This window comes from Falco naumanni, chromosome W, assembly GCF_017639655.2.
Source record: "Falco naumanni isolate bFalNau1 chromosome W, bFalNau1.pat, whole genome shotgun sequence".
In the NCBI taxonomy this organism is placed as follows: Eukaryota; Metazoa; Chordata; class Aves; order Falconiformes; family Falconidae; genus Falco; species Falco naumanni.
This window is the reverse complement of record NC_054079.1, coordinates 17,596,516-17,622,679: the sequence shown is the minus strand read 5'-3', so window position 1 is coordinate 17,622,679 and position 26,164 is coordinate 17,596,516. Positions and strand designations below refer to the sequence as shown.

Sequence of the window (26,164 nt, the reverse complement as noted above, 5' to 3'; positions counted from 1 at the left end):
TCATTCTAACCTAGTTCAACTGTCTCAGCCCAAATAACTTGTTGTGATATTGGTATGCATGTCCAGGCTACACTGCTGGTGTGGCTATGGCTTTGGATCATTCACTGTCTTGGCACAGTCTATCTAAAGATTTGCTTGGAGTTGAAAGACAAATCCTGGTGCTCTGCTCTAGTAGTCCAGCCATAAGGAAGGCTCAGCACTAGATGAATTTATCCCAGACTTTGCAACATTGTTCTTGAGTCCCTTGGAAATCTGCTTGTGTGCAGGCAGATGGCAGATGGATGTGCAGGATGATTTCTTCTGGCCAGTCACTGATACCAAAGGATGCCGTGAAAGCCTGGTACCTAGCAATGTCTTGGAATGACACTTTAGGAGGGGGTTGCAATGAACCCCAAAGAGCAGAAGACTTTAATAGGCTCATTGAGAGTTTCCCTCAAGCTGCTTTGTCCCTGCTTTGTTGCAGAGCCATTGCCCTGAACTTTCCCCACCATCTCATCTGTGCCATCCTGCAACAGGTCTTGAGAGGTCATGTGCAGACTCAGAAGGGCTTTGGGTGTGGAGAAGGGCAGCCAAGCTGGAAGAAAGGAAATGCAAAAGCAAGTGTGATATTCCTATTCACCTCAAGCCCCAAGAATCTGAGAATTCATGCATCCATTGTAGACTTGAATTTCCCTAGTAATTAACTCTAATTTTCTGCAGCTGCACAGGCATTAGTATAGTAATAATACTCTTAATAGCAGTGATGGCTGAGACAGTCAGATAAAAAAGATCACTTGTTTGGGGGGTGGGGTGGGGGTGAGAAATAAAGACACTACAGATAGATCACCCTAGATGAATCTGTTATTAAAAATTATTTTCTGAGCAACCCCAAATATTCTAATAATTTAAAAACAAAGTCAGCGAGAACTAAGGACCTCATTTTCCTAGTAATGACACAAACAACACTTGCTCTGAAAATAATGAACTGCAGGTAGCTCTTTTATTCAACCTTTTATGTACAGATAGTTCACTGGAATGACTGGCTGCCTGAGTTTCGTACATAAGCTGGGATATATAATTATACTTATACGTCTTCCCCAGGATGAATTGCCCACATTCTTTAAGAGGGATACGTGCAGTTTCTTGGACAAGTTTGCATGATCAGCATCCTTTTCCTGCTGCTATACCCACAGGAATGTTGCTTGCTGCTCTTCATGGCTATTGCCAGATTCAGCTTCAGGTGAGCTTTGTCTTTCCCAACCTCATCCCTGTACACTTGGGCAGTGTTTGTATTTCCCCAGGTCCCCTGTCCCTGCTGCCACCTTTACTATTCTTCCTTTTTCCATTGAAATTTTGTTAGGAGCCCCTTGTTCATCCATGCAGGCTTCCTGCCACTCTTGTGTGACTTCCTGCTCTCCAGGATGGACTGTTCTTGAGCTTGGAGAAGGTGGTCCTTGAAAACCAACCAGCTGCAGATGCTAGCTCCACCTTGTTGGCTCCTGTACAAACATGGGATTTTTGCAGTTTAAGGAGACAGGAAGCGAAGAAACAGCCTGACACATGTAGTTGACTTAGAGGTGGATTTGTGAGGAGTACTTGAACAATACATGTGGGTGTTTGGCCTAGCTGTGTCTTTCGTCTTGCCTATGAAGCTTTGGATAGTCACTTCTAAGTGTTGCAACAGCAGTGGAAGGGATTGGAAAGGTGGAGAAATGGGTCTGCAGAGATCCGCAAACTTGCAGATAGCAGTCAAGGGAGCAGAAGCAGAGTAGTAAGAGACAGGATATGTTTGCATGTAGATCAGTCCAGCCTACCTTGCTTACTTTTGGGACTGGCAGTGTCCTGCCTTCCCTCACGCTCAGCAACTGATGACCTGAGTTTCCTTGCCCGTATCAGCTGCTGTGTACACTGATGTCTTGCCTGTTGGGCAGCAATGGCACAAACTATTTCACAGCTCCCTCCATTCCATTGTGGAAGTGGTTTGTGTGATGGTGTGTGTAGTCAACACTCTTGGTCCTTCACCAGTGGTTAACACACCCAGTCAGGGTCTCTCCTGCAAAGAAAAGCCCTATAACAAGCAGGTGTTTCCTTGCTGACTCTCCCAGGTAGGGCACAACGGTGCTACCCCTGAGAGCTGCTGGCTGTTGGAAGAGCTCACCATTGTCATGCCCACCAAAGGCGTCATGTATAACTTTGTCTGTAAGTGCTGGCTGGCCAGAGAAAAAGGTGATGGTCTCACCTTATGAATCCTCAACATCCTGGATGCGGACTGTGTTAATGTTGGCCTCAAGGTAAGCTCTAGGCTCATCTTGTATCTTCAGCTGTTGCATGGATCTGTGCCAATACAGGCTGTGTGTCAGCAGTTCTCATATTTTGACTTCTGCATGTGGTTTGAGTCTTTTATTTGCAGTGGGTTTCCTTGTTATTTCTTTAGCAAAATCATTCGGAATGGTTTAGTGTCATTATCACTCAGAACACTGTTTCCTAACACCGTATGGGTGCAGCCACGGCACAGGCAGAAGGACAGGGGAGGGCAGAGCAGGTAGGACACAGTTCAGCAGCATGTCCTCATTTTGTCACCACACCTGGAGCACCCACTGCATCGCCTGATGTCTGTAGAGTGGTAGCAGCTGCAAGATGAATACCTTGGTGCAATCTAACTCCGTCATGTTTTGTTTGAGAAAATAATTCTAACACATCAAATTAGAGTACTGGAGATATTTTAATCTCTGCATAGCGTGGCAATGTATCAGCTTTTCTAATACGGGATAAGGAGACTAAATTCAGTTAGAAACTAGTGATAACTGGAAGTTGTTGAAACATGGAGATGTTTTTAAGCTTGATCTTTGAAATGAATAACTGATTACAGTTGAATAAGCAGTGAAAAAAATGATATAGTCTTTTCATCCCTATATATGAAATTTGAAGTAATGTGTGCTATGCCATATTTCAGGCAAGTACAAATTGGAAAGCTGAGCTATGCTGATTTTGGATGTAATATTTATAATGGAAATAACAGTCTGGATGAATGGGACAATAATACTGTGTTTAATACCTGTATGGCAATTTTAAACCTCTATAGATGTGTTTCTATTTACAGTGAGGTTACACTTTCATAGCACATTAATTTTTCTTTACGCTGCTCTTGATTCCCAAGCTAAAGATATTCTCCTGAAATCTTTCTTCCCCAGACAAAGGAAAACATGATAACATTTTTAGCATCTGTGAAGGATTCAACAAGGAAAACATGATAACATTTTTAGCATCTGTGAAGGATTCAACAGCTCAGCGCAGGTTTCAGTGGTGGAATTGACCTAAGAGGGAAAAACCTCTCTCAGACTGAATATCAAGGTTAAAATCTAATCTCTTAAAAACTTCCCATCCGTCATTTAACCTCCTGGATAAGGTTTCCAAACTCCTATCAGTGAGCTGATGGCTTGCCCGTAGATTGAAGTGGATGTTAATGAAGACTTATGTTCAGTCTTCCTTTAAAAGCCTAATCCTGAATATGTATTTTCATAAGCGTGCCAAAAATAGACACATCTAACTACATTTTTTTTTATTTCTATGATATTCGGCCAGAACTTGCTGAAAGGTTTGAAGGAAATCAGGGGGGATGTTTGAGACATGAAATCAGAACTGCACATTTGACTTTCTGATCAGTCTCCTAGTTGAGGGAATTTGGGACTGTTCCCTTGTAAACAGCTGTAGTTAGAAACTGCGTTTAATTATTATTTTTTTTAGAGTTCGAAGAAGACTAATACATTTAACATCTTTGGGAAAGTTAATGCTATTTTGTTTTACTTTTGCTTGACTCTTGCACAGCCATACATACCCATTTCAATTTAATTTTCTTCCTGGCTTGATATTCCCCCTGTGCTTTAAATTGAGTATTTGCCTTCCCATACATAGAGAAACTAGTTAGTGTCCACCACAGTCGTTAAAAACCTTTAACGCATCAGTAAAAGAGTTTTTATTCTCCTATCTATAGCAAATATGATGCCTTGCTATGATTTAAAATGCATGTGGAAGAATATGTGATGGACAAGTTACTCAGGATTGAATAAACATGAAAACTGTTTTCTATGACATTATTCCTTTGCACTGTTTATTTATGTTGCAATCACAATTCAGGCCAATAAAATTTGCCTAGCAGTGCACTATTTGAAATATGCTTTTTTAGGGCTCTTTCTTGACATTCTTTCACCTCTTAAATCCGGAGGTCCTGTTACCAATAGGTACGATCTTGAAAGCCTCTGAGTGGCCTAAAAGTCTTAATGCCACTAATAGCCACTGGGACTTGCATGCTTTTGAAATATTTTATTCTGAATCTTATTATTCACATGTCAGGAGAAAAGAACAAAGTTAGGCTGATAAGGTGAAAATGATGCAAAACATCTTTTCACAAATTGGCATACTGGCAATGTACAGTATCTGGGAACGCTCTGTGTTCGGTGCAGCAGCGTGTATCTCATGGGGAAATAGGATGGCTGTGTTTTCCTGCTCTAAGGAGAGTTCGGATGTATAGGCTTCAAAACTATTAGCGATGTTGGACTGAATGTTGCCCAGGTGGACACTGAAAACTTGGGGAAAACATTTCACAGTCGAGGGGAAGAAACAATTGTGCCTTTGGGAGCTGTTTTTGTAAAAATGGCAAGAGTTCGGTGCAGTATGGGGGTCTGAAGAGCTGGGAGGTGGTTGGGAGGAGAGGCCAGTAGCAGAGGGTTGGAGACCCACCTACTGACGTGAAGGTGGTGACTCCCATGGAGAAGCAGTTTACCAGGTCTTCAGCGCTCCCCAAGCAGATGGTTGTCAATATGTATGTGTGTCTCTCTGAGTCTATCTACACAGAGAAAACCTGCAGAAAAAAAATCATAGACAATGCAAAGAGGAAGATGCTGTAGCAAGTTTCAGTCTCTAACTTTGCCTCTGAGAACCACAGTGTGGAGAGAAACCAAGAAGCTGTGTTGTAACCATTTCTGGCAAAGAACTAGATCTCCTGCAAAGCCTGCCTACCCTTTTCCTTGGGCTTTTGTGTGAGTTAAGAGCAGCTGTTCTAATAAGACCTTCTGATTGTTTCAAATCCTCACCAGATCCTCTACAAAGTCACGGTTGTGACTGGAGACATTGAAAGCGGTGGTACTGGTACCAGTATTTTCATGACGGTCTTTGGATCCAATGGGAACACTGAGGAGATGCAGCTGGAAAAAAATGGAGACAGGTACAGTAACTTTGCCATTTTTGTTGATTAGAAGTGAAGTGATAACTGATTCGAGTGCCAAGTCAAGAAGCACCTGGGGCTTTGATCGTGCTCTCACTGAAACACAAAGATCAACTCATTGACTTTATAGATGCAGAACTGGCTCCTTGTAAGTGTTGTAATGCATTTAGCAGAGCAGAGGAAGGGAGAGCACTGTGTAGCCAGGGAAACCATCCTTTGTCATTTGTAGAAGTTTTGTTTAACCTGTTCCTCAGTGGCTTTAGAGATAAGCATTGTGAACAAAAATACAATTCGTGAAGTCCTGTGTCAGCTCCAAGAGGAACTGTGGACTTAGCATGAAACCACAGGTGCAATTTCTGCAAAATGCATCTTTTGTGGAAGAATAAGTAATTTAATTTAAACATTATTTAATGGGAATGCATGAGTAACTGCATAATGAAAAAAACACAAACCAACGTGCACGCACCTGCCTTGGGAAGTGCCTGTGATGGGAAGGGAAGGTGCTGACTCCTCTGTCTGCTCCTCCCCATTCCTCAGCTGGCCAGATGTCAGCCAGCTTGGTCCAGAAGCCACGCAAGAGATGCCAGGGCCTGAGCTGCTAATCTGAGGGCCCTGCTGGAAATGGACTTCTTAGCTCAGACTCTGTGCCACACTAATGTGGTTTTGGAACTGGAGCTGGCTTGTCTGCAGCTGGCACAAAAAAGGACACACGATGACATCTGCCTGCCCAGACGTGGCCTTATGGTGCAGGGGGATGGAAATGGGCTGTGAGCTGTGCATAGTGCTGCACCGTGCACTCAGAATTTAATAAAAAGATGAAATCTCATGTTTTCTTCAGCAGAAACAGCTAACAAACACCATAACCCTAGTCTGACGCCAGCATTTCTGTAAGCCAAAAAAAATCCACATGCAACCGATCCATTTCCTAATGCTTTCCTGTTACTTTCTAGTACCTCCTTTGATACAGAAAGTTCTGGCACGCTCAAGAATGAACATGGCACTAACCATCTTTTAGAGCTGTTCTTCATCAGACTTTAACTGACTACCTCTGGTCTTACTCAGTAAAGCGTCTACGGAGTGTCAGGAGGGCTGGAGCATTTGGTCATACAGTTTGAGCTCAGCCTGCTGGGGTGATGCTGGACTCTTCCTCCAGCCTCCTGGTGCTGTAGCATTTCTTATCATGTGTTGGCTGGATAAGTGAAAATAAGGTTCCCTGCACAGAGGTGTTTGCTCAGGGGATGTTTTACTTGCAGCTGTCATAGCAGAGTGGGTGTCCGGGCAAGTGTGTTCAGCTAAGCTTGAAACTTTCATGTGTTTAGTTAGTAACAACCACAAGCCTTATTTCCTCTGAAAAAAATGTAGTAGAGGTGCTGCTGGCTAAAATCTCCATGAGGAACACAGCTGACTCACACAGAAAACCATAGCTTTTGGCCCTGCTGCCTGTTACAGAGAGACATCCAATGTGTCGGGCAATCCACTTGGGTTACCAGCATGCCTGGCTATCAGTGACATCCCCCTTCCAAGAACCCAGGCAATCCCAAACTGATCTGTCTTCCAGCATTTTAAGCCAAACATTCAATTCTAGTGGGTGGGAAAATGGACCACAACTGTTTGTATTTAAAAGTAAAGCACACTTCACATCAGGGTATGTCAACCAAAAATCTCTAAAAGAGACCAAGACATCTCCAACCCCTGGAGAGAGGGGTTGAAGCTTTGCTCCACCTGGACAGACAGGTGATACCCCTAAACTATGTGGTCTATAAAAACCATCATATTTGTCTATATGGGTGGCATGGATAATCTCTGAAATAAGGTTATGAAAACGCAATAAAGGAGAGCTGCACAGTTTGTGTGTTATTAGTTGCTTGGGTTGGCTTCTGCCAGTAGATCTGCAAAAGGTGGTGAAAACTCAATGGGGCTGTATAAAGAAGGATGTGTAAAACACAGCTATTAATATATTAATATTCCCAGGGTGCTGTGCTGTTCTTTGAAGATGTACTGGTACATCTGCTAGCTGGAGGTGCTCTGTATCAGACCTCCAAATGTACAGAGCTCGTCATCTCATTAGCACCCCTCTGTAGAGGACATGCCTGTCCCCAGATACACATACTGCCTGTTTCCACACCACTCCCACCAGTCTCCATCCAGCTTTTAACATGACAGGCTTCCCCGGCTTTTGTTTTGCATGGAAATCTCTCCAGCCTTCACGCCAGCAGTGAGGGATGGGTGAGAGCTGCTGCAACCAAATGGGAAAAGGCACTTCATCTTTTTGGAGGCCATCCAGTGCCAATTCACTCACAGCAGCTTAGTGCATTACGAAGAACCATCTGTCTAACCTGCCGCAGATTTAAGGCAATTTTAGCTACATTACTGTTATTGCCAAGACCTCTGGGCAATAGAAAAATAAATTCAGGCATGGGTAGGAAAGCTTAATGAAATCCTTCAGATAAATGATTCAGTGTCCTGGAAAAGGAGCAGCGGCAGTCAGCTTGTCTGGGTACTTCTTCCTTCCTAAATTTTTTTTCAGGCTTATGTTCATGTTCATATAGATTAGGGATAGAAAAGAACTCTTGAGTCACCCAGTTTGTCACTTTAGCGATTGCTTCCCTCTAGTACAATGACTTCTTGAAAGTAACAGGTGAGTATCAGCCTTACAAACTGCAAACAGAGCATTTGCTGAAGATAAATAAAGGTTTATTTTGCTAACAGACTAGCGTTGCTCAGCCTGGAAAGGATCAGAGTAAGAGACTTCTATGAAGCTTTGTAGGTAATAGTGAGTGTAACGAAAGCGAATTGTGGGATAATTCAGGCTGGAAGGGTCACACCTTTTTATTTTTTAAATAGATGTGGAAATCAGTCCAGTCCAGGCACAAAAGCACATTCTCCTTCTCACAGTCAGACAGGCTGTCTTGGTGTCCAGTACCAGAGAAAGACAAATAACAAGAGGGGAGTTTTTCAAAGAGCAAACATAACCCTTAATAACTAGAAATGGGACCAAAATGCCCTGTCCAAATGCCTCTGGGAGGGCAGGGAAAGCGATGCTGGATGAAAACTGAGTGCCTGGAGCCAATCCCTGTTGCTAACATCTGCAGCTATGCAGGCGCAGATAATGGCGTGTGGATAATCACATTCATGCTGCAGGGTGTAATCTGAGCAGAGGTTGGTAAAGAAATGAGTTTTTTTCCTCTGTATCCTGGCATTGCACAGCTATAGGGGGCTGAGTACATTGCTGGGTATCATCATATAATGGCTTGTCTATATTATTGGTAGTGGCCCCAGTTTGCAGAGCTCCCTCCAGATCTCTCAGCAGACCCAGGTAACTCACAAGAAGTTTGCACATAGGAGGAACCTCAACAGCAGAGCAGTGATGGTGGTGCTTGGTAGATGCCCTGGATTTGCCTGCCTTTCTACTTAGCAAGGGTTGGATTTCCATCTCCAAGCTCATGGCAGGTCTGACAGAGTATTTTGGAGGAAAACCTGGAGGATGTGCTTGCTCTGAATAGAGTAATATTGAGCCTGAGTCAGCACTTTCTGAGAAGCAAGGCTTTCCTCCTAGTACCATTGATACTAAGAGGGAGGTAAGGTGGCTGCGGTCCTAACCAGTGTAATAGCTTCTTCAGGAGGCATATGCTAGCTGGTTTTCCCATTTTCCTGCTTTTTGCTGATTGCTATGGATGAACGGTTCATACACATCCTTGTGCCTGTATACAGCAGCCAAGCAGAGGATAAGACCTTTCATGCAGTGTTGCACAAACCCACTCTGGTTCCTACTAAAGACAGAGCTAGTTTGCAAATTAAAATACCCCAAATTCATGAGGGGAGCATGGGACGGTTGGGTTTGGCTCCTTTCTAACACAATTTGCCTGTGCTTACTAAACTTAGCACTGGGCTCTGACTTGCAATCAGGTTGCCATGTTTAGCTGAGCTGCAGCAACTATCTCCATGGCAAATGCAAAGTTATGTGCTGCATCTTAGCGAAAGAAGATTAAGCAAAATTGCTTTGCCTTCTAGTCAGGATGGGCTAAGGGCAGGCATGTGGGCAGATGCCAGGAGGAAGGCAATGTGCCAAAACCTGACTGTGAGCCTTTATTGTTCTGGTTACAGTGATAATGTATGCTACAGGCTGCCTGGAATGACTCCAGGTGCCTCGTATGGGCTTGATTTTCCAGGAGAGGAGGAATCCCTGTCAAACCTGCACTGAGGTGTCTTGCCAAAAACACAGTAGCTGGTGATTGCAGGATGGGAAAGTTCAAGTCCAATAAAATGTACTCATAAACTTTTTAACTCGAGGCTGTTGGCAAAGTTCAAGTTGCAGCATGGACAGGGGGTTGAAACGCAACGATGCTGTAAAGCAGTGGGAAACATCCTCATTCTTTCAATCCCTCCAGGTTTGAGCGAGGCCAAGAGGACAAGTTCGTTATGGAGATTGCCAATATCGCACCCCTCAGGAAGATGAGAATCCAGACGGATGGGAAGGGGACTCGCCCGCACTGGTACCTGGAAAGGGTAATGTACTACACATCGCACATCTCTTTGTAACCTGCTTGTGTTGAAGCTTCCCGGCCCTTGAGAGAGAGGAGAAAGGCAGTGAGTGAATCGCTTTGATTAATTTCCTTCATTTTTCCATTTGGTTTCACATGGGTTTTTTCCTGCAAGAATTGAGTCAAAAAAGAAGAGAGCAAGGGCAAAAGCTGTGCTGTAAAGCTTCACAACTGTCTCTACTGTCAGATCACACTCTCCCTCCCTGAAAAAGAGCCTTGCCTTGCCATCAGGACACTTCCAATATTTTCTGGTCCCCAGGATGTACCCTCAGCTCCTGCAGACCTCTGCCATGCTCTGACCCTGTGGCAGAGTGGATCTCCCTCTGTCAGGCAGGGACAGCTGGTGTGGGCCTGGGCTGGGTGAGACATTTCCAAATAGTCCATCCTTTCAGGTAAAGCATCCTGTCTCTCCCCTTCCCTTATCCCTCTAGCACACAGGGGGATTTCTTCTTTTTCTTGTTCATACAAGGAAGGTGTTGTTTTCTTCTTGCATTTTGCATAGATCGTGCAGAATGTCTCCCACCACTTCTGTTGATTGTATTTTCCCCTAGTGTCCTATCTTGCACAAAAGCACAGTCCTCGCCTTTATCTTCTCTACCAAATCACCAGCTCCTTGTAAAGACCACTTATACTTGGGCAGTTCAATGTAGTTTGCTTGTTATGGGTCCTTATAATTATATTTCTGAGATAGAGATGGAGCGATGTGCCGATTCCACACCATCAGATGTCATTAAGGGAGAAGCACCTCTCTGCCACGTTTATTTAGCATGGGGTTTTCTGGAGCAGATACCCTGCTGGATTTCCATATCTTGACTTTTTCATGAGAATACATTAGGACCCAGTAGCCTAACCCATGGTCAGAAAGAATAGTGCATGATCTTTTTATTGGGTCCTTTATCCTTTTCGACTAGTCTGAAGCTGTCCTCCTTTTTCCCATAAATAATGTGATTTTAAACACTGGTCCTAGGTAGCCAGCAATTTCCAGCGAAGTGATGAACTGTCATGTCAAGGCTTTCCCAGGGATGTGGGCAAAGAGGACCATCATTTGGACCCATTTGTGGGGTTTAGAGCCCTCTTGTAACCCTACAGAAGCAACAGGTGGCCCATGCATGTGACTTTGAGACCAGGATTTTAGAAGCTTTTGAAAATGGCACCATAGTTTCTATTTTTCTTAGAGAAACAGAGCATGGGAGGATCTTCTGACTCCAGTGATACATAGAGAAATTTATTTATTAATTTTCTTTTCCACCTTCCCTGCAAAGGTAAACATAGCATTTACATTTGCAGGCAGAGGGCGAGGACAGGAGGGCTGTGGAAGGGGGGAGGAAGGATTTGTGTTCTGTGATTTGTATTCCAGCCTTGAAAACTTATATAGCCTAGTGTGACATGAAAACTGATCTGAGCCCATTTCCATTTCTGTCAAAAGTGCATATTAAAACTGCATAATGAAATACTTGTGGGGGTAGTGCTAAACTCTCAGACAGATGGTTCACAGTTAGTGCTAACTAGCACAGTGAAATGAGAAGCTAGATTAAGCCATCAACCCCGTAATTAACCATTTGTTGCTCCATTTATCTCCAGGATATTCTCAGTTTTCTTGTTCTATTAAAATAACAATAAATAATCTTTTTAATTCTCTTTGGTCTTTTTGTAAACTGTTGCTGGTCATAATTTATACTGCTTTTAGTTTACCAGAAATAGAAATGCATAAATACCAATTAAAATGCATGAATTATCAATGATGTTGTACACAGCCGAAAGATTAAATTTACAAGCAGGGAAGTAGTCTTTTTTTTTTTCTGTCTAGATAAAATACATTGATATTTCATTCAGAATCTCAGCGAAGTAATGAACTTGGTGCCAAAGATTCAAACTGCAGCAAAAGATAAGTTTTAATTGCTGATACCTAATCCTCTAGAGGGAACAAAATTTGATTAGTGATGTGTTGGGCCAGGATGAATATTATTGATTGTTGTGATGCACAGAAAGAGGTGTCAAAAACTCTCCAAAGATGAGCAACACTTTCTGATCTCACCACTGCTGGGAGAGACATCGAGACTGAATATTTTACTCTGATTTAATGCTGATTCTCATGTTCTTCTGCATCAAGACACCATGGCACTACTTTGTGTTTCTGAAAAATTTGAGACTGGAATCATAGAATCATTACATGGTTTGGGTTGGAAGGGACCTTCAAAAGCCATCTAGTCCAACACTCTGCTATGAGCAGGGACATCTTCAACTGGATCAGGTTGCTCAGAGCCCCATCCAACCTGGCCTTGGATGGGGCATCTACAGCTTCTCTGGGCAACCTGTTCCAGTGTTTCACCACTCTCATTGTAAAAAAGAAATTGTGACTTCTAATTAGGAAACTTATCTAAATGCATGCTTTGGGAACCTCCTCCTAGGATAGCCAGTTCCTCAGTCCACATGATGATTTCACCTGCTGCCCACTGTCTTAGACATAGAGTTGAAAAGCTGGAAATAAGAAGGGCTGAAAGCTGTCTGAGTGAAATGATACAAATTGTGAGACTGTGGAATTCTGTAGAGTTGCTTCCCTCAGAATTTTAATGTTACTTTGTGCTGTCAAAGCCAGGCAGATAAGAAGCTGCCTTAATGAAGCACTAATTGCATTGCATTCAAACGTCACAAATAATCCTGGATGTGGGACTCGGTCTTTATTCAATTTTTCTTTCTTTATATAAAGGACATTAAGAGAATATGAGACAATTCATTATGTAGCTGAAGCTGGCTGTTATTCTTTGCAACAGAGCAAAGTCTTTCTGTTTTATAGTCAGAGGGTCCTGTTTTTAAGCAAAGACTAATGACGTGCAACAGAGCCGTAAAAAACTGTAGTTGAGGCTTTAAAGATTAATTCCAGGATCTATGTATGTTGGTGTTAGTTAGTTCTACAGCCCAGTTAAAATCCATGCATAATTAGTGATAAAGTTTGAGCTTAAAAGCACAGAGCATGTCCAGCTCTAGGTATCCTAAAAAGTAGTTTAGTTAATGTTTTAGGTATCCTAAAAAGTAGTTTAGATGCAATGTAAAGTAGCAGTCTCATTGCCAAGCAGTAGCTAATTTTTCTGAGGAACAAACAGAAAATAAAAATAGTCTCAGCTCAGATCCCTAAAATGACTTTCTTGACCCTCATGGTTGAAATCAAAATCCTGCATCATCCTCCATGCGTGCAACACCCACAAACATCCCTTTGTAGGATGGGTTTTGTTTTGTGTTATTTTACTCATTGAAAAAGATAGGTTCAGCTCTCCCCTCTTCTACCAAACTATTTAGGCCTCCTCTGTAGTCAGTAGAGAGGGAGAGATCTGGGAGTGGGAGAGATGCCTTGAGCAGCTGTTTACCTGCCCCTGGCTTGGGTGGGATGCACTGCTTCCCCAGTGGTACCCAGCTCCGACCACTGACCACAGGGAGAGCCTCAACCATGCACTTAGGCTAGATGCCCGACGTTTAGGCAGTGCGTGCTAGGGAAGGTAGGCAACATACCCACATCGTGACTGAGCAACCAGCCTGCCACAGATTTCTTGCTGCCTCCACATCCCTTGCTGTGATCTCCCCTGAGCAAGCAAAGCTTGTGAAATGATTCTTTTTCTCCTGCCTGCTCTCCTCTGGAGCAGCATCCCCGAACAAGGTAGCAGAGGCTGCTCACTCTGTCTGTGCTAACTGCTTACATGAAGCTGCATACGGGTGAAATCACTCATCCTGGGTGAGGGGCTGGGGATGGAAAGAAAAAGCATTTTGCTCCAGCAGTTTAAGTAGCCAGACAGTTTTTCCTAGACAGCATCTGGAGTGTTGGGCATGGGCTGGTTATTTGTGAGAGGTCTGATCTCTCTGCAAGTGCACTCCAGCTGGCAACTCTAATCTGCTTCTACCCCCTGCTGCTTTCCTGACATTTCCCTGCAAGCTTTGCTCAGGACATTTTGCTACTAACAGTGTCACTGTCATTCCCAAGCAGGGCAGAGGTAGAGCTGGCTGAACCTTTTCCAGCATAGAGTTAAGCACCAAGGGGGAAAAAAAGCATTTAAGTTGACCTGACATTAATCATGATTCAAATTTGCAGATTTTAGCCAAAGACAGGTTTCTTGGTTGGACTCCTAAGAGGATGTAGACATTGTTCACATGTCCTTGAGAGAGGAGAATTCCTTCTGGTCTATGTCCCAGCAGAGTGGGAACCACCTGGGGTGGTGGGGACCTGATTCCTGCTTGGTTCAAAGCAAGGATTCAATTCAACATCTCTTGACTCATAGAACAACAGTTTTTTTGACCACAAATAGTGTCACCGGCTGTGAATATGCAGCTTTTTAGAAAAGTGAGACAGCTTGAACAGCCCAAAATATCCTCTACCTCTGGGATGAAGGTGCTGTGTTACATATCCCTGTTTAGCATCAGGCAAAGAGAAAACCCCAGATGAGTGTCCTACCCATAGAACTGTACAGAGTGCACAAATAGCATGGGTGCTGCTTCGACTTCGGTGTAGCTACTGCCCTCTTTAAAATAATGTTTTATAATCTGGAGCAATGTTCTTCTTTTGAACTGCTAAAGTCTCTGGCAAAGCTTGGTTGGGGTCAGCAGAAGGCCATGGACTGGGACACATGCAGTTCAAGGACAGAATTTAAACACATTTTATCTCAAGATAAGTTTTATAAGTTTCTTAGGCTGATATATGAGTGCAGCAGAAGGTCACTAAGATAGTCAAGAAGCTGAAGCATATGGCACACTAGGAAAGGCTGAGGTAAATGGAGTTTTTAAGCCTTGAGAAGAAAAGGCCGAGGGGGAACCTAATCACAGTCTTCTGCTGCTCAAAGGAAGCTTATGGAGACCATTGCAGAGAGGTGAACACTGAAAAGGCATGAGGCAATGGACACAAGTTGCCACAAGGCAAATCCTGATTGGATATAAGGACAAAAACTTTCCCAATGAGAGTGATACAACCCTGGGATGGGGACCCAGAGTGCTGGGGGAATCTCCACCCTTCAAGATTTTCAAAACACAATTGGACATGGCCTTTCAGTTAGCCATTCTTGGAGCAGGAGGTGGGACTAGACACCTCCAGGTACCCCTTTTAACTTCCCATTTTCCATGAATCCATGATTAATTTCTTCCTAATACCATGTCACACTTCTCAGACATGTCTGGGCTCATGTTTCCATGGCCTTTGCAGAGATATGCCTTGCAAGATGCTGTTTGCTGATGCACTGTTACACTGGGGCATGGTCTCTGTTTCAGTTAGATGGTAACACAAATGGAAATTTGCAGCCCTGCCTCCTCTCTTCCCTCCAGCTCCCCTAATTTAGCGAGGATTTACTGCTAGGTTTTTACCGTAGGCCAGTATAACACCTTTCTCTCAGTGGAGTGATGCTCCACTGAGCCCACGTTGAACAGGACCCATAACGGTGGGTATTTTATTAGGCTTTTGTTGGAGTATCTCACGTCTTGTTCTAAATAGGTTCCTATTCTGCTCTTATCACTGCAGCATCTGAGCTCCTTCCCATGACACATTAGACAGTGTGACTAATATCTGTTGCATACTGTTTGTTCTGTCACCTTTTCCCAAAGGGAGAAGTGTGTGAAACGTTAACTTTTGCTGGCCTAATTTTATCTTGTGCATTGCTGTAACTTGTTTGTGCTGGGTTTGCATTATCTCTACAACCATTGCTGTGTGCTTGCACAGAGGAGGCAGGTGAAGGAAAGATACTGTGAACTTCAGGGAGAGGTAGGGAGGGTTTTGATAACTCTCTGCTACTTCTCCTTTGGAGTGAATTCCATACTGGGGTCCAGGAAAGGTCTGGCTCTCTTAAAGATGAGCTTTGTCCATAACTTATGTCAGAGGAGCAAATTTCTTCCCATGCTTTACCTCATGTGTGAAAAGGTCCAGTATTATGAAGACTATTTCTCAGGACAAGTCACCACAGCAAATATTGCCCCATGGAGAGAGCTCTGTTTATCCCAGAAAAGCTCAACACTTTGACCTCATGAGCCATGACCAAGCTCCACCCATGTCCTACCACACTGTGCACTTTCTAAGTTTAATCTTTGCCCTCATTCAAACAGCAGCTGAAGTTTAGCTGAAGTTTTTTCCCTTTTGGCTCTTCACAGATCATCCTGAGGAACCTGACTAATCAAGAAGTGGCCATGTTTACCTACGGTGAATGGCTGTCAAAGGTGAAAAATGCCAAGGGCAGTCTTGAGTGTGAGATGCCAGCTATCATAGATGACGAGCAGATGATGGAGGACACAACATACACTCTTCAGGTTAAAACCAGTGATGCTGGAGGTTTGTCCATGGTGGATATTTTATTACTTTTCTATTATGGAGTTAGATTTTTAGCAATGGAAAACATCTCCTTTTTAATTTGAAATTCTGTTAAAAAAAGCATCATTTAACCCTACCAAGCTGGAACACCGCCATTTTGTCTGGATGTTCATCATGACAGTGTGATTCAGTGGGATTCATCCTCATCTGAACTTCGGGCATGAAATATTTAGATACAAGGCCTAGATATGACTGCTCACTGCTTTCTCTGAAGACACCTTAACAGAAGCTATTGCCAGACCATGTTGCAGTGGTCAGGAGCTCCCTTTCTCTTTTTGGTTAGGTCAGATCCATCCACATAGGATGGATAAAAAGGTTATGGTCCAAGCTGGTGGGCTCCAGGTTTTCAGTCAGCGCTATCTACTTTGCCCAAAGAAGACAGCAATAATTCACTCTCCAAAGTGTTTTGAGACCATTTATCTCAGGCTGTGAAAAACCATCCCTAAATGCACACCAGATAAAAGAGGTGGATCAGAGTATAAAGAAAGCTGCAGCGCTTCAAGAGCCAAGAAATGGGATTTTTATGTCATTTCCTGGGACCACTGCCTCTTTTCATGAGAACTTCTGTCAGGCTGCTGAATGAAAGCTGCAGCCACATAGAAGCTGCCTGATGCCAAAATGGGGCAAGCTAGACATTACCTTGTACAAAAGGTCGAACCTCAGAGGGGATTCTGCCACACCAGTACACATAATCACCTTCTGATCTCTACCTGTCTTTCTTTTCTTTTTTTCTTCCCCCCCCCCCCCCTATCCCGATTTACCAGTGGTAATTTATGCAGCTTGTGAGGTTTGATCTGAGAATATCAAAATTCCCCTGGCAGAGTGTCTTCGTGCCACCACACCTTTTTTTATCTATTTGCTCTGCCTGCTGCTTGTCTGAAAAACATGTCATGAAATACGAAAAACAAAAGAGGGAGAGGAAGATTTTTTTATGTATCTGGCAATCCGTCTGGTATAATGGTAGATCTTTTGGTGACCTTTTTGTGAAATCCAGCCCTAACTCAGACAGGCAATGGAAATAGAAATGAGAGGAGAATAGAAGATGACAGCAACAGCAGACAGATCTGCCCTTCCCATCGAATGAAGACTGATGGGTATTAATGATGAAACATTTTATTTCATTATGAACAGCAACAACCAGTATGAAAGAGTGGATTACAGAGAGTTTTCAGAGAGTCTGTTTATGATTAGATCACACAGCGCACTGACATAATGCTGAACTTTATCCAGCTCATCTGAAGAGGGTACAAGTCATGAACCATCTCCCCACCCCCCACCCCCCTTGATCATTATGTATTCCACAATTACTCCTGGTTGGACCAATTCAGGAAGGAAGACTTTTTATCCTGGACAGTTAGTTTAAACACGTTATATCATTTCCTGCCACAGTGACATTGTTTAGGGACAATGCTCCACAAAGAATACAATTCAATGTGTTTATTTCTAGATATAATGCTTTTCTCTGCAATAGCTTTCAATTTGCCAGTGCATCTGAGGTACTGAGAAAAAAAAATAAAAAAAAATTAATCTCAGCTATTTGTCACTCTCCACAAAATTATACTTCTGGTCTTAGTTCCTTCTAGTCTAGACTGCCTCTGGTCAATTCATCCAGGAGGGGCATCTTAATCAGTAGTCTGGATCATCCTCTGGAGCAGGGGTCCTCAAACTACAACCCACGGGCCGGATACAGCCCCCCAGGGTCCTCAATCCAGTCCCCAGTATTTAAAGACACCCACCCCACCCACCCCGCCGGGGGTTGGGGGGGGAATCCAAGCAGCTGCAGATGACTTCCTGCCACTTCATCCACACACTGGCCCCCTGTTTAAAAAGTTTGAGGACCCCTGCTCTGGAGGGTCTCTCTCAGTCCCTCTTCATCAGATTCAGACAGAGCCAGCACAATTAATTTAGGCTAGATTGTTAAAGTTAGGGAAAATGAATCCCACAAAAATTGTCCTGTAGCCAACTGGAAAGCATCAGCCATTTCCTCCCCAACATACACACAGATTTAACAACAGTCTCATCCTAGTTTTTCCTCCAAGAAACCTTTGAGCCACCGTTTGGCCTTCCAGAAGTCATTCCATTTGGATGCTCATGTAACACACAGAGGTTGCATCAGGGAAAGGCTCCTCTTCTGCAAAGGTCAAATCTCTCTTTCAAAGGTCAAGTCCAGAGGCCACCAGAAGTACCTCAGGTGGCAGCTGTCAGAGTACATATAGAAAAGGGGAGAAGAGGTTGTTACAGCAGACACATGCCAAGTCCAATGGGTAATCTTTGGTTAAAACCAAAATCTGGATCTACTTTTGATCTTAGAAGAGAAGTAAAGCACAATCTCATTTTCTTCAAGGTATGACTTGTAGAGAGCTTTATAGCAGGTGCTGCAGGCCACGATGCCTGTGAAGGACCTTGAAGGCTAAAAGAAGAAAGAAAGTAAGATAAGGTTGGCTGAACGCCTAGAAGACAATCGGGATATGAAGCAAGGCTGGAGTGGATGCGTGATGCCACATCGGCAGCTGGCTGAGAACATGAAACTCACAGAGATAAGAAAGAAGAGAGGAAAAAAATGTAACAAGTTCAGTGTGTTTGTAACTTAGTAATTACTTAGTAATTAACCAATTATATGTAGCCAAGAAGTGTGTGAACAGTATTGATTAACCAATGATATTTTAGTATGTTGCGCGTGATCAAAAAATGAGGTTATATAAGTGTGGGTTTTGGACTAATAAAGGGTCTTCTGGTCAAATTCAGGAGTCCGTTCCTCAATCTCCTCAAATGGCGACCCCTACGGAGGAGTTCCGAAGCCTTGGAAGAATAAGGATGGAACCGGTTGATAAAAACAGCAGCTCATGGAGGAGGGCTGCGTTCCGGAGGAGATGTCTTGGCTGAACAATCGTCTTGCCGGCTGGACCAGGCGGACAACCTAAACCCTGGGGATAACACCTGTACGCATCAATACAGGTGAGCAGCCAAGAAACTTTAGAGATTTTAAATATTTGAAGAAATTTCAAGAAGCTTTAGAAACCTGTACTCATTGAGACAGGTGAGCAGTCAAGAATCTTTAGAAACCTGTACTCATTGTGACAGGCGAGCAGCCAAAAAGCTTTAGAAACCTGTACGGATTGAGACAGGTGAGCAGCCAAAAACCTTTACAAACTTTAATAATTTTAAGAAATTTTAAGAGACCTTAGAAACTTTAGTAAATGGGTTCCCATATGTCTGCAGAGGAAAAAAGTATATTAAGGATGTTTCAGCATATTTTGCACAAAAGAGGAATTCTATATGAAAAAAGTAATTTGAGACTGTTGCTAGCCTGGTTAAAGAGCCAAGGCACCCCAGCTACCTCGACACAAATATTTGATGTTAGAATGTGGGAGTCAGCAGGAGAGCAAATTTGGGAAAAAGCATCTCGAGGAGATTTCACTGCTACCCAAGTTATGACTACTTGGAGATTAGTGCTCGAGACTTTGAAAGAGATGCGTGCAGAAAACCAGCTTGCAGGTTTTGCTAAGGAGGCTTGGTCGGAGACTGAGAAAGGGCAGGAAGCCAGTGTAATAAAACAAGATGTTGCTCAGCAGATGGAGCCGAATGAGAGCAAGGCTGAAGCTAAAATGGAGCATATTTCTGATGAACTAGAAGGATCAGAGTTGGAGGACTCGGATGAGGATGGATAAGATGAAAATTTGTTAAATTTATGGTTGGAGGATTTGCAGTTAAAAAAGGAACAGTCAAAAGTAAGGAAGAAGCGACTGGTGCGACAGAGTGCTAATAAGGAAAGCAGTAGTGATAATGAAAATGATATCAGGAGACGGATTAAAGAAGAGTGGAGGAGAGTGCACTTGGAAAGTATGAAAGAGGGAGTGCACACGTTTCCCATGATATTACAAGATAGACACCCAGGCCAATATCAGGCGTTTCACTGGGAAATGATTAAGGAACTACAGAAAACTGTAATGCAAAATGGACTATATTCTCCTTTTACACAAAGTTTATTAGAGAATGTGATGATGAGTCTGCAGCTGGTGACTCTGTTAGAATGGATCTGTGACAAAGTGCTGGACTTTCTGCCTGATGACTCTTTGCAAATTCCTGCCTGGCAAGTGGTCAGCAGATGATTGTATGATGCTGCCGCGGAGGGGGATTCCGCGTCAGAAATGCATTTAGGACCTTGGTGGCAAATTCTGACTACTCTTCGCCAAGTGTGGACTAATTCTACTAACAGTGCTAAACCAGGGGAAACTGTAAATTCCACCAACAGCGCGAGTGCTAAACCAGGGGAAGCTGTAAATTCCACCAACAGTGCGACTCTTCTCAACACACTGTCAACAATGGCGACTCCATCCACACCTCCTTTGCCCCCAAAGCTCCTGTCACTGATTGCAGCGACCCTCACAACACAGGACCAAGCGCAGGAACAGGACAACTCGGACAATGATTCCATTGACACTGATAAACCTTTTGATCCAGGTCCTACAGATCTGGAAAAGGAGATAGACCTTTTTCCTCCCCCCCCGATGCATTGACTGCATTTTCGGGGAGGGTGAAAGGGGGGTCTGAGGGATCAGTGGCAGGAATGCAAGTGGGAAGCGCTTAAGCGAGGGGATTTGGGAATCGCTATGGCATGTTCAGTATTTTGTCAGATAAATCAACCTTGAGAGTGGCAGCCTATACAATACGAGGCCGTTAAAGAATTAAGCAAAGCAGTGCGGGAAGGGAGGATTCATAATACATTTGCTATGTCCCTTCTTGAAGTGATGGCAGAGCCTTATACACTCACACTGCATGATTGGAAGTCATTGCTTTGTATGGTGCTAACTCTGACACAGTATATGATGTGGTTATCTGATTTTTGTGAACTATGTGTAGTGTCCTTGATTGAAAACCTTAATCGGGGAATTGCTGTTAACTATGAGCAGTTAGCTGGAGAAAATAATTGTGCTGATTCTGTGACTCAGGCAAGGTATCCTGCAGAGGGATTTTTAAAGGACCGAGGACGTATGTTACCATTGTCCGGGTTGGACAACCCAGGCCTGTTAGTTGAAGCTGCAGAGCAACTTTAAATTGTCCTTGGAACAAGCAGTGGGAGAAAGAAGACAAGCTATGCACAAACAAGAAGCCAGGTGCAGAGCAAGTCCTGGGAATTGCGAAATCAACACACTCTCATCGGCACACTCTGATCAGGCGCCTGCAGCATGCTCACCGATCAGTGACACGGACCCCCACGTGGCCCAGAGACTTTTATCCAATCACCTGTGTGTAAAGTCGTGTGAGCGGTCGGTTTAAGTTATAAATATGACCTGTTTGTTTAATAAAGTGAGCACGGCATGTAGCCATATTGGTGTGATTGTCGTGGCCGACTCTCCACGGGAGAACCTCTTCGTCTGGTGCCCGAACAGAGACCCATTTAGTCGCTTCAATGCGGTTTAGTTTAAATGCTGTTCGCTTAAATGCGGAAGTCTCCGTGCATCGGACCCGAAGGGAAGTTGTCCGATTAGGGAGCTGGAGGTCGGAGGCGGGTGGAATCTGGAAGGCGAAAAACGGAGTCCAGAGTTCGGTGTAGAGCTGCAGATCGCACCTCCACCGGAGGTAAGACCTCGTGGAGTAAATCGCGGCAGGGCTTTCCGCTAAATTCCTCTCTGTGAGGGGTGGGTGGGTGGTGGGAACTAAAGGAAGACCGCGGCAAGTAAATCGCGGCGGGGCTCCCCGCTGATTTCCTCTCTGTGAGGGGGGGGGCACTACGGAAGACCGCAACGAGTGCAGCGGGGTTTCCCCGCTGATATCCTTTCTGTGAAGAGGGGGGAGCTCTGAGAAGATCGAGATGGAATTAGACGCGGCAATTAAACTGTTAACGAGCATCCTCTTTAAGAGAGGGGAGGGCGTTAAAGAAACAGAAGTGGCGACCTTAGTTCACTGGGCACGGAAAAAGAATAAGATCCCCGAGCCCGCGTTATTGTTTAGTGTTACGGAATGGAGAGAAGTGGGAAATTGCCTCTGGGATACTATGATCGAGGGAGGTAGAGAAGGAAAAGAAGCTAAAGCGTTAGGAGCTACGTGGCGGTCGATAGTTAATACTCTGGAAACTATGAAGGCAGAAAAAAAAGTAGCGGCGGCAGCCATAGAAGCGGTGGGGGGAGATGTGGTAGAAAAGTTGGTAGAGCAGAAGGGTGATTCACCTAAGCCTTCTCTCTTGGCTACATTTTTTGGCGTTGGGCATACTCGTCCTATGAAGGGTATGTCCGCCCCTGCGTGTTCGACAGTGCTGGAGCTTTTAGATAAGACAGAGAACAAACCGAAAGTTACTCCTCGGGGGTCTGTTGTAACTGAGCCTGTTGAGCCTCCCCAGGAGGGCAGGGCAGCGAGTCCTGCTGCACCAATTGGAGCTGTGGGTGGAGCAAGACCAAAACGGAGGGTGGCTACAGCTCGTAGGTCAAATCAGGGGGGGCAAAAGCGCCGTCCGATGTCGTATCCTCCTCTTCCTGAAACATCATCGGACGAATTTGAGGAGGAAGGCGGGGAGAAAACTTGTGATAAGAATACAGAGAAATCTTTACAGGAGGTAATAGATAAATTAAGAAAACTGGAAAAGTGAGTTGAAATGAACCTGCCTACTACATCAATACCTGTAATTCCTCCAGTTAGCCCAACTACCCCACCGATGCTGAACTTGAGAAAAGATCCAATTATACAGCGTTGGTCTGGTGGTGTTTGTGATGCTATTTTGGAAGGTGACTAGCTCATTAGTTTGTCCAGTAGTGGTTAATAATCTGGTTGCACATAAGTGGGACATGATTTATGGAAGGTTAATGATCAGATTTTAGCAATGGGAGTGTTGCAACCTGCTCTTGCACCTTTTATGATGATCCCTCAGATTTGGCAAATTGTTGTGATAGACTTGAAAGACTTTTTCTTTACGATTCCCTTACATCCTGATGACACGCAAATAGCCTCACTAATGATGATTTACAACCATTCCGATCCAGGTTGCATGGCACCAAAGCCAACAGTCCTCAAACTTGTTCACCAGAACAGCGGGCTGCCCTAGAAGTTGTGTCCCGCAAGATTCAGACTGGCTGGCGTGGTTGCCGAATGGCGAATCATCCATCATCTTTTTTGATTTGTAATGTTCCCACTTCACCTTTTGCCCTTATTTTACAATGACAAAAGAAAAAGGGGGAAAATACGGCGATCGTTTTAGAGTGGTTGTTTTTGCCATTGCAACCCAGACATCGTATTTTAAGTCACCCTGAGGCAGTAGCGGCCTTGGTGAGAAAAGGAAGAGACAGGATTGTTGAAATTGATGGGGCTGAACCGGCAGATATCAGTATTCCAGTCCGTGGTGATGATTATGAATGGCTTCTGAGACATTCAACAGCCATACAGGAAGCCTTGATGGGTTATACAGGTGTTGTACACAACAACCAGCCAAAAGGACCTCTCTGGAAGATGTTAGAACATTACCAGTGGATTGCAAGACCGTTATGCTCAAAAAGACCAGTTGAAGGGCCAACGGTGTTTACAGATGCAGGATGAAAGTTGAAGAAAGCTGCGTGTGTTTGGCAATCCGATAATCAGTGGCAGAAACACGTGATCACTGGTGAACCATAGGACAACCTTCAAACCTTAGAACTGAAAGCAGTGTGTTGGGAAGCTGGAACAATACACCTGTAAACATAGTATCAGACTCATTGTACATAGTTGGTGTTGTACAGCGCATTGAAGATGCTTTGTTGAGAGAGACAAAGAACCAACATCTTGGTGAAATGTTTATACAACTGCGTAGTACTCTTCAACAGAGAAAACATGAATTTTGTATTATGCATATTAGAAGTCATCAGTGGACCATTGGGTTGGGCGAAGGTAATGCTAGAGCTGATGAAGCAGTCAACTGTCTGGCAATAACTCCTCCAACAAATAAGTTTGAAGAAGCTCGTAACAGCCACGAGATGTTTCATCAGAATGCAAAGTCTTTACATGGACAGTATCAAATACCCATAGCAGACGCAAAGGGTATTGTTCGCTCCTATCCTCAATGTAGTCATCATGGGCCTGGTTTAGGGGTGGGCACTAACCCAAAAGGTCTGACGGCACTTCAGGTTTGGCAAATGGATGTAACACATGTACCTGACTTTGGGAAGCTTAAGTATGTGCATGTCACCATTGACACCTATTCTCATTTCATATGGGCCACTGCACAAACCGGTGAAAAGGCGTTACATGTGGAGAGACACTTAATGTCTTGTTTTGCTGTCATGGGAGTACCTGTAGAAATAAAGACAGAAAATGGTCCAGCGTGTAGTAGTCAACGAGTCGCTAGGTTTATGACAACTTGGGGAATTAAACACGTCAAAGGGATTCCTCACTCCCCAATGGGGCAAGCAGTTGTTGAAAGGGCAAACTGTACCCTGAAGGATTATCTTCAGAGACAGAAAGTATCGCAGGACATAGATGGAACTAAACGGTTGACTATGGTGTTGTCTACCTTAAACTATCTCTCCCTTACAGAGGATAGAGAGGGACCACCTGTTGTTATACATCACCAAACAGCACGAGGGAACCAAACAACTACAGTTCCTGGTCTGAATGTTCTGTATAAAAATATGGCTTCAGGCGTATGGGAAGGACCTAACCCGGTGTTATTTATCGGTAGAGGTTATTTTTGTATCTCCACAGATAAAGGACCTATATGGGTCCCTAGCAAGTTTGTGTGACCTGTATGTCAAGATCAGAAGACGGAAGAGAAGACTCAGAGCGAGCAGACAGAATAAACTGTCTATGTTGTAAGGGATGTAACCCACGGGTATTGTGCCAATGTATGCTATGTGGGGTAAAACGGTTCTGTAAGCCAAAGCTTAAATGTAAATGGTGTAAAGAGTGTATGTGTTTGATTAGTAACCAGGCATGAAGCAAGAGAAAGCATACGACTAGTGTAATACCATGCTGATTGGAGACAGTATACATCATCAGAATCTGTGACAGCACAGATTTGTGGGGTGGAATGAAAAATAAAAAAAAAGGGGGGGTGTGGAAATTGCAAGAGTAAACATGTGGACTTGGATTACGGTCTTGAATTTTTTACCCATTGGCCAAAGTATTTTTGACATCTTGCCTAGGACAAACATATGGGTGACATGGGCAAATATCACGGGAGTAACAGACTTTTGTTTAAGCCTGCAACAGGCAGACAACCCCTTTAGAACTTGTTTAATTGGTATTCCCCTGCAAGAGAATGAAACAAATTTTGATGGTTTTTGGAATGTTAAAGCAGTGGATCTGACTTCCAATCAGAATGGTACATGTATGAGTCCAAATGGGCAATTTGTTTGGCCTTCTATGCGTAATGCAGCGTGGCAGAAGACGGTTATTGAGAATTTAAATCAGCCACATCATTTACCTTTGCAGGAGTTAGACCTATTGACTAGTGTTGTACCTGTTGAATATGTTAATGTAACTGCAACTGATATGGCGGACTGTACCCACATGTCATCACCACTTCAACCCATGAATGGCACTGGAGTAATTTGGTTTGGTGACCCGTGGCAGTTATGGCTAACACGTCAAGGTGAATGGGGGTTTTATACAGGGTTTCAAAATCTAACCGGTTCACCTATTTGGGGTGAATTGAAAACTGGGGGTTTCCATATAGATGTATCAGGGGGTTATCTGTTGCCACTGGGAGTCTTTCTGATATGTGGGGACAGAGCATGGCCAGGAATTCCTTTGTATCCTGTCGGTGGGCCATGTTATTTAGGGCATTTGACTTTGCTCCACATATGAAAGAATTATTGAAAATGACTCAACAATCTCATAGATCACGGAGGGCACTGCGCACCTTTGATGAAACATATAATGACCGAGTCGATCTACATTCAGTAACAGCAAATGTCCTAGCCTCCATATTTATGCCAGGGGCAATGGCAGCATTAAATGCTAAGAATATCCGAAGGTTAGCGTGTTGGGGAGAGAAACAATTTAATCTTACATCACAGTTTTTAAGTTCGCTATTGCTTGATGTAGATAGTGTTAGGCATGCTACATTACAAAATAGATCTGCAATAGATTTTTTTGTTATTAGCACATGGACACGGTTGTGAGGATTTT

General features: G+C 43.8%; 1 pseudogene; it reads left to right on the top strand.

The window, feature by feature from the left end:
- Nucleotides 1–26,164, top strand: part of LOC121080423 — a 191,845-nt pseudogene that overhangs the window by 132,259 nt on the left and 33,422 nt on the right.